The sequence below is a fragment of the Mangifera indica genome, chromosome 18 (genome assembly GCF_011075055.1).
Source record: "Mangifera indica cultivar Alphonso chromosome 18, CATAS_Mindica_2.1, whole genome shotgun sequence".
NCBI classification, from domain to species: Eukaryota; Viridiplantae; Streptophyta; class Magnoliopsida; order Sapindales; family Anacardiaceae; genus Mangifera; species Mangifera indica.
In genome coordinates, this window is record NC_058154.1 from 2,248,490 (window position 1) to 2,263,784 (window position 15,295).

Consider the following 15,295-nt stretch of genomic DNA (forward strand, 5'->3'; position numbering starts at 1 on the left):
TTCCTTTGATATTTAATTTGATAATGTACAAGTGCAGTGTGTTTGCTCTGCTTCTCGAATCATCTTGGCCCCAACTTCAAACCTTTATGAAAACTTTACATTAAAAAAAAGAAGTAAAAGTATTTTCTCTTTTTATTTATGGTCAAGCATTATATTTTCAAGTATTTCCTGGACTAGTGTTATATTCAAGCTTAATAGGAAGTAGAACAAAAGCGCTAGCGACAAAGCAAAGAACTTCGGAAAAAGAAAAAGATGCAACCTAATGAGCACTTCAAGGTTTTTTTTTTTTTTTAAATTTAATTTTCTAAGCTTAGTAAAGATATTAGAGGTTGAAAAGAAAGGAATCTAGACAATGAAAATTCATCACAGAAGCAAAAACTCTGGCATAGTATGGCTAGAGTGTCAACTACGTTACCAAGGTTTACTTGAATGTTAGAAAGAAGACTCTATATTAACATAATATCGTTTTCCCAGTTGAAGAGTAGGCAAAATTAGTGTCAACATCAAGGGGCAAGTTGTAGAAAATTCAAGTGGAGAATCTCTCAACAAAACAACAAACAATATTTTCTCAGTCAAACAATCTCTAAGATTAACAAAATTAATGAAATATTAAAACTTCTAAAAAGAAGACCTGGGTTTAAGTTTTTGTTATGTTTGTGAAACTTTGACTTATTTGGTATTCTAGGTTTGTCTGTCCAACCAAAATGGCAGGTCTAGAAATTTGAAAAGAACTTGCAAAAAAGAATAAATATGTAACATGATGGGCAATCTTCAAGTCCTTCAATTTCTTTATAGAAAATTTGTCATAAAAGTAGAACTACTAACATATGAGGGTAATGAGACTTTGATTAAAGTGTCAACTACGTTATTGGTATTTAGTGGACAAAAAGCAACAATAGTATCCAATCCACACATCAAAGAGGCTGTGGAAACCTACGTGAGCAGTACGTTTTCCCTATTTTTGGAGGATTGGAAGTCATTAATTGAACTTTAAATAGTAGCAGTTTGTTTTTCCTTCTCAATATGTTATTCCCAAAATTCTCACCCATATAATGGGGAGATGAAAAAGTGAGTCGTCATGTGAAAGAGATCAAACTTAAACTATGACAGGAAGTTGAAGATTGACTGCCAAACGAATATGCACCAGTTTACACAATGCTAGATCATTATTTTGCTATTGTTTTACAATATTTTGTAAGGGAATATGAATGAAACAATAGTATTTTTCTTAATCGTAGCAGCCATTTCTGATAAAGAATCACAAACAAGAAAAGCCCATCTCTCTATCCACGATTAAGAAAAATGGCTGCCACGATTAAGAAAAAGGTAGCTCTTTCTCCAGTTCTCTTCAATTCATCAGCTTGTACATGTCAAAAAGAGAAAAAGTCATGCAAGTAAAGTTGTGCCCACTTTGAGGTTATTAACGTAAGTTTCAAGTTCATTCTCAAGCCTTACATGGTGAAGAATGTTATTTGACTGTTTCTTTGACTGACTGAGTTTAAATGTAGTTGATAAAAGAGATCATGGTTTCTTCATATTATCCTTTCCTCATTCCTTCCGCTTTCCCGCTCCCAAGTTCTGCAGCTCCTTCATCCAAGGATGTACATAATTTGTTTTAAACTACAGTTAGTTTGTAAAATAGTTTGTCAAATAATTTTTAAAAAATAATTTTCAATTTGAGTTATGGTTTAAACAATTTTTAAATTGAATCAAACTGTAAACCGTAAACCGTAAACCATTTTATTTTAAAAAAAATTATATTTGACAAATTTTTTTAATAAGTAATAAGGTGTACAACTTGTTTTATCGTATTTATTTTTTCATTTTCTTTGCATATATATTGTATATATATTTTATATTTATTCTACATATTTATATTATATTCAAGAAAACTATAATTTAATTAATTTTATAATGTAATGTATATTTTAAAGTGAATGATATTAATAGGCTCAAACTGTAATCCAAACTAGACCAAATCATGTTTTTCCAGTTTAGTTTAGTTTAAAGCTTAAAATGGTTTGATTTGGTTAAAAATTTTTCAAACAGTTATTTTTAGTAGTTTGAAAAAAATTTCAAACTACAGTAGATTGGATTGTGCAAACCTCTACCTTTACCACAAGGTTTGTTTGCAATGGATTGGATGTCTTGGTAAACATATTCCTTTCTTTAAATTTTTGATTATTTTTCTTTCTATGTTTTGATTAGAATAGCGATGTTTATCGTCTTACTGTAGTTTTGTATGAGTTTTTCTTTTTCTGTGAGCTTACTTGGTTTTTTGGGGGGAAATTAATTAAACTAACACCGAATTTGCCGCCTAAACCTTTTTCGACAAGATTTTTCAACTTTTACCTTTTCAATCAAATGATATTTTTCATTCCAAAAATATCCTTCATCCTATTTCTTTCTATTTACAATAGTTTTCACAAATTAAACTCTTATATTTCAAAGTATATAGATTAAGTTTAATTTTTCTATAATGAATAAGATTTATAGATAAAAAACAGATTAATTTTTGATATAATAATTGATATTTATATATCTTTATACCTTTACAAAATGATGGACATAACCAAGATAGGATGTGTGTGGGTTGTGTTAGGTGAAAAAGGGTGTGCGTCTCTTCAAAACGGTGCGAAAATGAGTGAAAGGGTAGGCATTTTCTTGAAATGGTGCATTTTTTCGAGCAGATGCGAAAATGTGCGAAAGTGTAAAGGGTTGCATGAAAATGCGAAGGGATAAGTGAAACTATAAAGGGGGTGCATCAACTATGAAGGGGTGCGTGAAATCGTAAAAGGGTGTGTAATTCTCTCAAGGGGTAAGTGAAATCGTAAAAGGGTTTGTCAATCTCTAAAGGGGTGCATGAAATTATAAAAAGGTGCGTGAAATCTTAATTAAAAGGGTGCGACAACACTGAAATGGGTGCGTGAAAGGGTGTGGCAAAGATGAAGGGGTGCGTGAAAGGTTGTATCACTTTGTAAGGGTGCATCATAACCTTAAAGGGTGTGTGAAAAAGTGCAATAACATTGAAAGGGTGCGTAAAAGGGTATGTGAAAGGGTGCATCATATGATGCGACAATGCTAAAAGGGTGTGTGAAAGGGTGTGTTACTTTGGAAAAGGTGTGTGTTGGAAAAGCTGCATGAAAGGGTGCATGAAAGGGTGTGTCATAGGGTGCAGCAATGCTGAAGGAGTGTGTGAAGGTGCGTCACTTTGAAATGGTGCGTCATAACCTGAAGGGGTGCATGAAAGGGTACGTCAACGTTGAATGAGGTGTGAAAGGTGCGTCCAACTTGAAATGGTACGTTGAATGAGAAAATTAATAATCTTTTGACAAACAAAGCAAACATAATAAGAAGATCAACAGTTTTAGCCAAGACCAAAACTACCCCACCCTCGATTCACACTCGGTAAATCGATGTCGGAAAAACTATAACAATGTCATTTGAGTTATCTTAGGTACGTATACATTGTTAACATTGATTAAATTAGAGTTTGGGATATTTAACTTGGGATTTAGGTTTTTATTTAATTGGATGTTCGAATGTTGATAGGTTTCATTACAGTATTATCAGTTTAGAATATAATGTCATTGATTTTGCTGGATTGATTGTGTTGGTTCATTGTTAAAGAAGAATGAAAAGTTATTTTAGCCATACTAATGGACCTTCGTGCACCCGTTCATACATTCATGCACCTCTTCACACTTACAGATGCACCTTTCGTAACTTTCATGGCCCCTCTCCTAGTTTCATGCACCTATTCAGAGTTTGATGCATCTTTTCACACTTTCACACTTTGATGCACCCTTTACAATTTCATGCACTCCTTTATATTTTCACGTACCCTTACACACTTTCATGCACCATTTTATATTTTCACGTATCCTTTCACATTTTCATCCACCTCTTCACACATTCATACGCCCTTGCATATTTTCACACTTTCATGAACCTTTTTCACACTTTGAAGTACCTTTCACATTTTCACGCACTCCTTCACATTTTCACCTACCTTTTCACACGTTCACGCACCCTTTCACATTTTCATGCACCTTTTCACACTTTCATGCACCTTTTCACACTTTCACGCATCCTTTCATATTTTCACGTATACTTTACACTTTCATGCACCCCTTCACTCTATCATGCACCTCTTCACATTTTCATGCACCCTTTTGCACTTCACACTTTAATGCACCCTTTATAATTTCACATACTCTTTCATATTTTTACACACCCTTTCATACCTTCACATGCCCTTTCATACTTTCACGCACCTTTTCACATCTTCATACACCCCTTCACACTTTCATACACCCCTTCACACTTTCATGCACTTTTACACACTTTCACGTATCCTTTCACATTTTCATACACCCTTTCACACTTTCATGCACCCCTTCACATTTTCACGCACCCTTTTACATTTTTACGCACCCCTTCACTCTATCACGCACCTCTTCACATTTTCATGCACCCTTTCACACTTTCACACACCCTTTCACACTTTCACGTGCTTTTTACAATTTCATACACCCTTTCACATTTTCATGCACCCTTTTACACTTTCACGCACCCCTCACAATTTTCACCCACCAACTTACACTTTTATGCACACTTTTACACTTTGATGGATTATATTGGTTGATATTTTAACATTGCAAACCCTTTCACATTTTCAGCGGGTTTACCAATTGGAGTTAATGAGCACTCTGGGGAAAGAAGGTATAACGATGCTCATAATTTTTTTGTAAAGTTAAAAGTTAGAGATCACATGGAAATGATAAAGGAAATAAAAAATACTCTTACTCATGCCCAAAATGAATTGTTCAAAAAGAGTTGTTTCGAGTGATTTTTAAAGATGAAAACTTTGAAACATAGCTTTAGTTTATTGCATTCTATGTTGTTTCTGAAAATCAACAAAGGAATGGTAGGAGAGGAATTATGGTTTCGGCTTAATTGGGTTGATTGTAGATTTAGCCCTGTTGAATTTACTCTAATAACAGGATTGAAATTTAGTAAAGAAAAGGCCTAGGAAAATAATGATGAAGATGTTGTTAAAATATCTACCTTATATCTGCTTCATTATGGATTATTGGGATCAGAAAATAGAAAAATTGTATCAAAGCATGTTTTCATATAGTTGATGATTAGGATACATTTAACTCATCCATGGGGTATGCTTGTTTGGAGGATGACTGTTAAATCTTTGGATAAGACTTTACAAAAAAAGTATAATAAAGTTTTGAAAATGTATCCATCATATTCACAAAATATCCCAATATTAACTTACAGGGATGCGGGGATGTGTAGTGGCATTTCAAGTAATGTTCACTTTTTTGTAATATTTACATTTAGTCTAAATACTGATATATTTCTGATTATTTTATATATTAATAATATATTTTTCGTATGACAGATCTAGATATACGAAACACTTAATAATTTAAAAGGTTTTATGGTTTGTAAATCTCTAAAGAGGATTCCCCGAATGTTATGGTGAAAAAGTTTAGAAGGTCCAAACTGGGAGGAGATTGATTGTATTTTGAACTCTTTTAAAGTAAGTTATTATGTTGTATAATCTAATACTATTAAACATCTATTATTTTGACCTTTTAACTAACCTATTTTGAACATTTTTAGGATTTTACTCCTCGTTTGATTGTATCCATAGTTGAAAAACAGTCATCTTAGTACAAAGATGTTATGGAATACATTAATGATCGAGAAGGATGTGATACTACTCCTACCGCTATAACATCTCCTCCAGAAATCCAATCTTCACGTTCAAGTTGGAGTACTTCTGTTCATAGGTGACAAAGTATAATTATATATAGTCTTGTGCCATTAGCTATGCAGCTGTTTGAGCGTAGCCCGTTATATCATCACCTCGACCGACAGAAGAAACACTTACTCGTATGGATATAACCGCATTTGCACAAATACATAAAGATAAACTTGAATGACTTTAGGAGCTTCTCCAAGGATTCATATAAAAAGTTAACGAATGACTTGGAAACATCAACGAGCGTCAAACGATACTTGAAGCACGCCAAGCATCGATTGAAACCAAGTTGATAAAGCTTCAACATAGGTATCATGCAACCCCTAGTGAAGAGTTAAGTCTTTTAATCATATTATTAATTATTTAGAATCTATTATTTTTTTAAAAATAAATGATTAATTTTGTCTTCAATACTATTCTTTTTCTAATTCTAGGATAAGTCAACAGAAGTAGTGATTGAGTTCTCTAGTAATGATGATGCGGGTATCCATCAATCAACTAATGTCACAAATGAAACTCTAATATAGCAACATTCGAGTACTCGTAGGGCATTACGAGGAATAATTGTCAAGAAGGGTAAATCACTTCGGAGCACGAGATGTTTTTGCAATGGTACGGTGTCACTCCAGTGTCAACTAATGTCATTGATCCTTTCAAATAACATCGTGCACGAGAGGTTTTTCAGCCATCGTATCCAAAAGGAGAAGAAAATAACATGTTTGAATATTTGCAATGGTACGAGGACACTCCCAAAGAGGCAACGATAGTCACATATCTGTACGGACCATGTGTTAAAAATCAATGGTAGAAGCTACTATGTGAAGATAACCAATGGCTGTTGGATCAGGTATATACTTTTGAACTCACACATGAGATTATTTTGACGTCATATTTTCATTTTGCAATGCTTTCTCACTATATTTATAATATTGTTCCTTTAGCACATTGATAATTATTTAGTGGTATTACGACATGTGTTTCCATCAGCTAAATGGACTTATGTGAAAACGTCTTTCGATGAGTGGTTACTGCATGAAATAAAGGATTGGGAAAAATATGGATTCGATAATTATCAGTGGTCACGTTTATTATTAGAGCCGATCAAAGGAATAGATGATCCAAACTTAGATTGAGGTTATATCTCATGGGCTCACATGGATTGGGTTTGTCACATTTAAATTGATATTGATATATTATTTTATTAGGCATATTAGTCACAATGATATTGATGGTATAGTATTCTTTCCATTGCAGGTGTATATCTGGACTTAAATACATAGACTTTGACTGTGTATGACTCATCCAAAGCACTTTTGACTCTACAGAAAGGTTCACTCAGGCGATGACATGTTATCTTTTTCTTCCATCTATTATCAGCGCAACAAATTATTGGAAGTCCTGAGGTCTTGAGCCAAAATTAGAGTCGTTGATGATTATGAGATGTGTCGATATACCCTAATAAGGCCCCGCCTTCAGTGATTATGGGACATTCTCATTATATATTTTAGAGTATTTTGCTAGTGGATGTGATTTTGATTTTCATGCAAAAAACGCTTCCCACATGCGTTGCATTGTTGCATCGAAGATATGGAAGCATGGTGGCAATTCACATTCTTCATGATTTTTCGTATTATACTTAAACTTATGTATATTATGAAAAATTTGCATATTTATTTCGTATTGGTTGGTTGAGGTTTAGGCATAGGTTGATTAGATGCATATCCTAAATTAATTTTTTATTTACTTAATGTTTGGGCATAATCGGGTTGATTAATCCTCATATATATATATATATATATATATATATATATTGGAATGTTGTATCTTTGATTTTGGTTTATACATGTAGGGAACTGTTGGAATTATAGAGGAAATGCTGCCAAAATTTTTTAAACCAATGTATAAACAAATAGATGATGATTACTAAATAGTTTTGCCTTTATTGTTAGTTCACTTTGATGATTACGTTACAGGCTAAACGTCCTAACCAAAGTTTTTTGCAACTTATACATCTCAAATTTGCTTTTCATGCTCAAGTTGCATGCTTAAGTTTTATTCTAATGAAAATGAATTAGTATGGGGTAAGAAATGAAAGAGGCAAGCTAGCAACATTCTAAACCAATACCGACCATTTCCCTTTGTAGAGACAAATTTGCAATCGTCCTCAAGACACTCAACATATACCAGATGCAAAAGCAATTGAACATTAAAAGAAAGCAAATACAAAAACAATATATCTAACCAATACAATATATCTAAGTTAATAATCTCAATTAAAATATCTAATTTACATTATCTTAAATTTTATTCTTCCTAACGAACCGATAACTGATGAAGATCTTGGAGCATGCGGTAATGGATTTGTACAAACTAAACGTGTATGCCCTTTTTGATGACATCTACTGCATTCTACTTGACGTGCTTCTTCCCCTTCAGACGTTCTCCTATTATGTTTAGAAGGACGATTGGAACGTCGATGTTCCATTTGTGGTAGATGAACTATATTGTGGGGTGCACCGATTCAGATGGATTGTCCAATGGTTCTACACTCTCCTTATAAATTGTTTTCTAATATTTGGTTGAGTAATCCTTATTCACCCATGGATAACAATTTGAGAGGTTTTGAAATCTGGCAATTGTTGCGACGTGTATTTATGCTATTTTTGATAGTTGAAATTTCTTATAAATACATTCTTTTGTTACAAGATTGACTTTAGCGACTGGTCTGTCAGAACTATGCACTTCATATCTATGAACGGTTATTGGTTTGACAATTATATTGGCTTATTTGCGAATATGACTAGCTAATTTGTCTTCAGCCCACGAAGTCAGAGGATGAGTACAAGTACCTGCATGATTGCACAAATGCTGAAATATTAGTAATTTATGAATTTATACAAGCATCAAATTATCTGCACTCACAAATGATCATACCCGCCATATTGTGACAAGTATAAAACCATTTTTGTAAAGTCGAACGTAGAAATTCAAGGAGTATCATCACTGGCAACTTACATGCGTGTTATGCCAAAGTATTAAATGACTCAATAATATTTGTGGTCATAATATTATATCGGATATCAAGAAAGTGAGGACGAGCCCACCATGTATAGTTAATTCCTTCCAAATAAGCTACTGTAGTGGGGTTTTCAATTTTAATCATATGCAAAGCCTTATCAAAATAATACTTCTATATATTTTGTTTGTTTGTATCAACTATACATATTCCTCTTTACATGATGGTTACACCTACCATGATGTGCATTAGAAAACACTTCTCCCACGCAACAAGTGATAACATGGTACCTATCTGAGATGATTGCTAGATTTGAGAGATCTTTAATACATCTGTGTAATGCTCGGAGAAACAAGGTCCAAGTAATCGTTTCCTCCTTTCCTCAAACTCCAAAAGCTAGTGGATAAATTTGATTATTTCTATCTTTACCCATTGCAAAAAAAAGTGTATCCCAATATCGACTTTTCAAGAACACCCTGTCAATACAAATAACAAGACGACAATACTCACTAAATGCTCTAACGGCGTATCCTAAGGCCATAAAGACATATTGAAATCGATTATCCGAGTCAGTGTTTATTTGTGTAATAGTGTTAGGGTTTTGTTGTTGAAGGTTATAACAAAATATCGGTAATAATATGAATGACTTCTCGGGTGAACCTCTTATCTCATTCAACGCCCAATTTTTTGCATGTCAAGCTTGTACATGAGATATATCATTTCGATACCTATCTATCATATCTGTTATAATATCTTTTATCCTATACCTATGGTCATCTGCAGTAAATAATGTCTGTAATATTTTTCGAAGTGCCATTTTTTCTGCTTGCCTATGATAAGGTCTTATAACATCGTGAGAACAAGTATGTGTTCCTAACTTTTGCAACACAAATATATTGTTATTACTTAACTTCACCCCTCCTACTTTCTATTTCATTGTTGATGCACACACTTTATATCCTATCTCTTTTTATTTGAACTTGAAACCTTGAATTGATAACCATTTTCTAATGTATCTCTATATAACGTATCTATTAAAACTTGTTTAGATGCAAATTAGTCTGTCATTTTGAATCTGCCATTTGATGGTGTAGCTATATGAATTTCAATTCCCTCATTTTCAACGTCTTGGTAGGGTTTTGGACTACCAAAAAATGGATCGGAACTATAATGCATTGGAGCAATGTCAACCAAACTTTCAGGCACTATCACTAACATACCAACCCTTACATTATTAACAATATCATCACCAATATCACTGCCACCATTATAATCCCTATCACCCTTATCATCACAACCATGATATTCATATTTTTCTTGGAAGTGAATATCATTTGTTGGTAAATTATCTATTTGATAATAGCCTTTGGGTGTACCTAATATCGGTTCTGGGCCTCTTTCACCATGTGCCCAGTCTTGAGATGGAGGATTCCAACCAACATTATTCTCAATACTGTCATGATCATGGTTTATATTTACCCTGCTATTTTTTGGTACACTTTCTGGTTGTGTATATATGTTATATATGGAATGAACTTTAGTTGATAGATTTTGATGAATCTCTTGTTCTGGTTGTGAATATTGTTCATAATTACCTCAGAATTCAATTTGTTGTATCACTACTTCAAGAAATAAGGGAGACCTTTTGTGTGACTTATATAGCTACATCATCGTTCGAATATCATAATCAACTTTTAATAAATAAAGCAAATCACTAAACTTTGTTGGATTTGACATATAATTTTTTATCTTATTATAACTTTGATTGATACCCAAACGAGAACATACTTCTTCTACAAATTTGTCTTAATTGATTCTTCTATTTGCTGAAAATAATTTATGAACTCCACTAATATATTTTAAATTATTACCACCTTTACTGTGCCATTGCCTACCAAATCCAAGCATGAACATCACTCCTACCATTTTTTCCGATCAATGGATTCAAGAAACAAAAATGTGATGGTTTAGAATGAAGCAAATTTGAAATAATGAAAATAACTGAAGAAAGATATGTTTACGAAATAACAAGAAAGAGTTCTTTCTGGAACAAGTAAATAATTGTTTTCTAAATATTGTAGTAAATATTTTCATTTGCCCCAAATCTACTGCCATCTAAATATTAATGAAAGAAATGAATTCTCTTCTAGTTTAATGAATTAATTTTTTAATGGAAGTGTTTTCATTACAATAGATGTATCACCAATTTAAATTGTTCATGCATCCATGCACGCACCCCTTGAGAGAATGACCCATCCTTATACAATTTCATGCACCCCTTCGGAGTTGACACACTCTTTATGATTTCATGCACCCTTTTATGATTTCACGTACCCTTTCAGAGTTGATGCACCCCCATCATATTTTCACGCACTCTTTTAGACTTTCATGCACCTTTTTACACTTTCGCACATTTTTGCACCCACTCGAAAAAATACATCGTTTGGAGAAAGTGCCCACCCTTTCACTCATTTTTGTACCGTTTCAAAGAGACAACCCATACAACCCATACACATCTTGACTTAGTTATATCCGTCATTTTGTAAATGTATAAAGGTATAGAAATATCAATTATTATATAAAAAATTAATATGTTTTTCATCTGTAAATCTTATTCATTATAAAAAAATTAAGCTTAATTTGTATACTCTAAAATATAAGAGCTTAATCTATGAAAACTATTATAAATGGAAAGAAATAAGATGAAAGGTATTTTTGGAATGAAAAATGCCAATTGCTTAAAAAGGTAAAAGTTGAGAAATCTTGTTGAAAAATGTTAAGGTGGCAAATTCGGTGTCTATTTTAATTCATTTCCTTTTTTTAGGCTTCACAAAAAGTAAAAAAGAAAACGGTTTTTGTACTTGTTCTTAGTATTTTTATTCAGAGTCTGTGTTTTTGTTATCGCTTTGGTTATGCTGAGACTGGAAAAGAAAGGGTTTTAGGATCTGAAAAGAACGGGTTCAGAGTGGTTAAATTGAGGGGCGAGTAAGAGTAGAATATTATTGTTAGTTGGGTATTTTATGCAACCTGCTTGGTTAGGAAGAGTCGATAACTCTTGTTGCCAACACTGTGTGAAATGTTTAGAAATGTCTGTGGAAGTCTTTTCTATATGTAAGATGCTAACTTCCTTGGTAGATGAGGTAGGGATTATGAAGAAATGTGTGGAGGCTATTACCATGAATGCTTTCAAGTAGCAACTGGTATCAGGTTGGTCTCAGTTAGATTATGGTGGCAAATCCACTAATTTCACTGTTGGGTGCCTTGATTGATAGATTGAGAATCTCTCACTGCTTTAGATTAAGTATTATCAGAGTTATCTGTGCCAAGGGAAGCTTAGGTGTTTGGCTAGATAGTATTATTGCGTCTTTAATACATTACAGTGTATTGGAAGATGTTGAATTTCGAATTTGGAATCCAGCAAGGTTGAAATCGAGCTCTACAACAGTAGAAAATGACTAGAGAACTATTGTGGAAACTCTTGCAAATCTTTTGCCAACTGAGAAAAGCTCTTCCATTCCATAGAATTTTCTTTTAAGGATTCCAAAGATGGCAATCATGGTAGATACGAACTGTAAAGGAGGATCGTTTTTCGATTAGAAATGGTTTCACTTAATGATTTCCTTATACCATCCATCTAGGCTGGTGATTCATTATTCGATGTTGACACTATCCATTGAATACTAGTTAATTTCCTGCAGCGGATTAAAGATGAAGAAAATGAAGAATATGGTTATGAATTGGAAGGCTTTGGTTCTCCAGGCCATGGTTCTTTGTTGAAAGTAGAAAGACGATGCTTTTCCGGTAGAGATTCTCCTGATCCTTACTTGAGTTTGTAGAAATTCATTGCTATGATTGAGATATTGCCTGATTATGCTCGAATTATTGATTATGGGCTTTACAGAGTAGTTGACAAATATTTGAAGCTAAGACATTCAAGATTCATGATTCTAAAATCATGAGTAAACCCTGGAAAGTTACCTTGATGATTCCTCTTAACTGAAGATATATGATGTATTTTTCTTTAAGATGCCTATCAAGTCTCAATTAGTATGATTGACATTGCTAAAGTGAGCTATTTTGTTTATTTGCTTTCTCCCTTTCAATTCTAATTTTGGTCGATGTTTTTCATATTCTCTTCTAGGCTCATTCAACGTTGACTGGACATGTTTTTCAAGTCTCAACGATGTTTTTCATAACCTTATTTTCAGTCCTTTTCAATCCTTATCTAAAACGTTTGGAGATGGGTTCCTATCTTGAAGAAAAAGCAGTGGTGTTACCAGTGCAGCCATGTCCCATTGAGATAACTATGCATCCTTAAGGAGGGAAAACCAAAATCTAAAAGCTTAAGATCTCTAAGAATGAGAGTGAGGTGAGTGCATGCACCCACACACTCAGGGTCCAGCCTTGTGTATAACCTTCTCAAGAATGAGAGTGAGGTACATAGACACATGCGTTCACACACACATACATACTCAAGGTTCAACCTGGTGTATAACCTTTCATTGGTTTACAATCACTGGTTAAAATTGCTAGTTACACATACACACAAGGTTCAGCCTTCTGTATAACCTTTTATAGGTTTGAAATCATTGGTTGTGTATGTGTATTGTGTCACACACACACACACATACACACATTGATCACTTGTCTATATGTATTGTGTCATGGGCTTCTGAATCTGGCATAATAAATTGCTTATATGGGATCTCAAGCTAACCCACTTTTAAGGTTCAGCCTTGTGTATACCTTTTATAGGTTTAAAATCATTAGTTGTGTCTCATTTTAGACTCATCAGTAGAGCTTTCTAATTCTCCACCAATTTGTGTCTTGATTTAGCACGAAATTTATGTAGAATTCAAAGACAAAGGCATGCTTGGAACAGTGAATCTTCACTAGTTGCAGATAGAGGTTGGAAATGAATACCAAGGGGCATGTGAATCTTCACTGCTTGCTAGTCACGAGAGAGATGTAGAATATGTTTGGATATTTCACATCATTTTGGGTGATAAGACAAGACTCATTGGATATTTCACATCAATTTTTATTTTTATGTATTAAAAAATGTTACAAGAGTTGGTGTAATACAAATTCAATGACACATGTTACCACTATTTCAATATCAACATAAAATATTCTACAACAGTCTAACTAAAGGTGGATTTAATTTGAACTAATTTTGAATCGTTATTTAGCTTGACTTTAATTGAAGTTCACTTCGCCGACTATTCTTGTAACTTCTTCTACAATTTTTCTCTATTTTTTTATCTACAATTCTTATTCTCTTACTATTTAAATAAGCTAATCTGATCTTAAATTGATCATTTTAAATTCAAGTTAAACCAAATTGATAATTTTTCGAATTCAACTCAACTCAAATCTATCCCTCAACTCAACAATTTGATGACATGAGACAAATGTAAATTCTAATATGCATTCTTAACTCTGAGATAATTGTAAATTATTTCTCTCACTTATGAAATGTAAGATTGAGGTCTAAATTGACTTGACTTAAATTTAATCTAATGTCAAATTCACTCCTAAAAGTTAACTTGAAAAGGAAGGAGTGTTCAAGTCATGTTGATGTCATTTGACTAAAATTTATTTTAAAATTTTAATTATGCCAATTGTTATGTTAATATTATGCTGATATCATCGATTTGAATAATTGGTTAAACCAATCAACCCATCAACGAGACCTTTAACTAAATCTACGTTTAAAAATAATGGTATATACACACCATAATAATTCAATAATTTAACCATAAATACAAATTTCCACAAATAGTTCAAGGAATTTAATATGATTCCATCCTTCAAAGTGTAATATCTCTGGTCCAATAACTCGACTTACTGTCAAGATATTATCCACTTTGGACATACAGTCCATCATGGTTTTGCTTTTGGGCTTTACAACCCAAAACAAGTCTTAACAGTTTAAGGAGCTCACAGGCTATTTAACTAGTCAAATTCTCCTACCATTAACCGATGTGGGATACATAGATAGAGTATAGACAGACCCAACATCTCTCCCGTGCTTTGTCGATGTGGGATTTGCCTAAGGGTATCACATACATCCCCCATAATGAGACTCAACGTCCTTGTTGAGGTTTGCCTCACCATCGTTCAAGAGGACACGCGGAGCCGCGCTGATACTATTTGTAACATCTCTGGTCCAATAACCCGACCCACTGTCAAGATATTGTTCACTTTAGACACATAGTCCATCATGGTTTTGCTTTTGGGCTTTGCAATCCAAAACGCGTCTTAACAGTTTAAGGAGCTCACAGGCTATTTAACCAGTCAAATTCTCCCACCACTAACCGATGTGGGATACATAGACAAAGTACAGACATACCCAACATCTCTCCCATACTTTGTCGATTTGGGATTTGCCTAAGGGTATCACATCAAAGTTCTTTTAACTAGGGATTGATTTGATTCGAAATGATGTGAATACTATTAATCTAATGATCTCGAACTGGCGTTTCAATTCA

The 15,295-nt window shown here is 33.4% G+C and overlaps 1 pseudogene; it reads left to right on the forward strand.

Annotated features, from left to right (window-relative positions):
- The first annotated feature begins 11,821 nt into the window (after window positions 1-11,821).
- LOC123202236 lies at window positions 11,822-12,760 on the forward strand (annotated as a pseudogene).
- The last annotated feature ends 2,535 nt before the right edge of the window (window positions 12,761-15,295 follow it).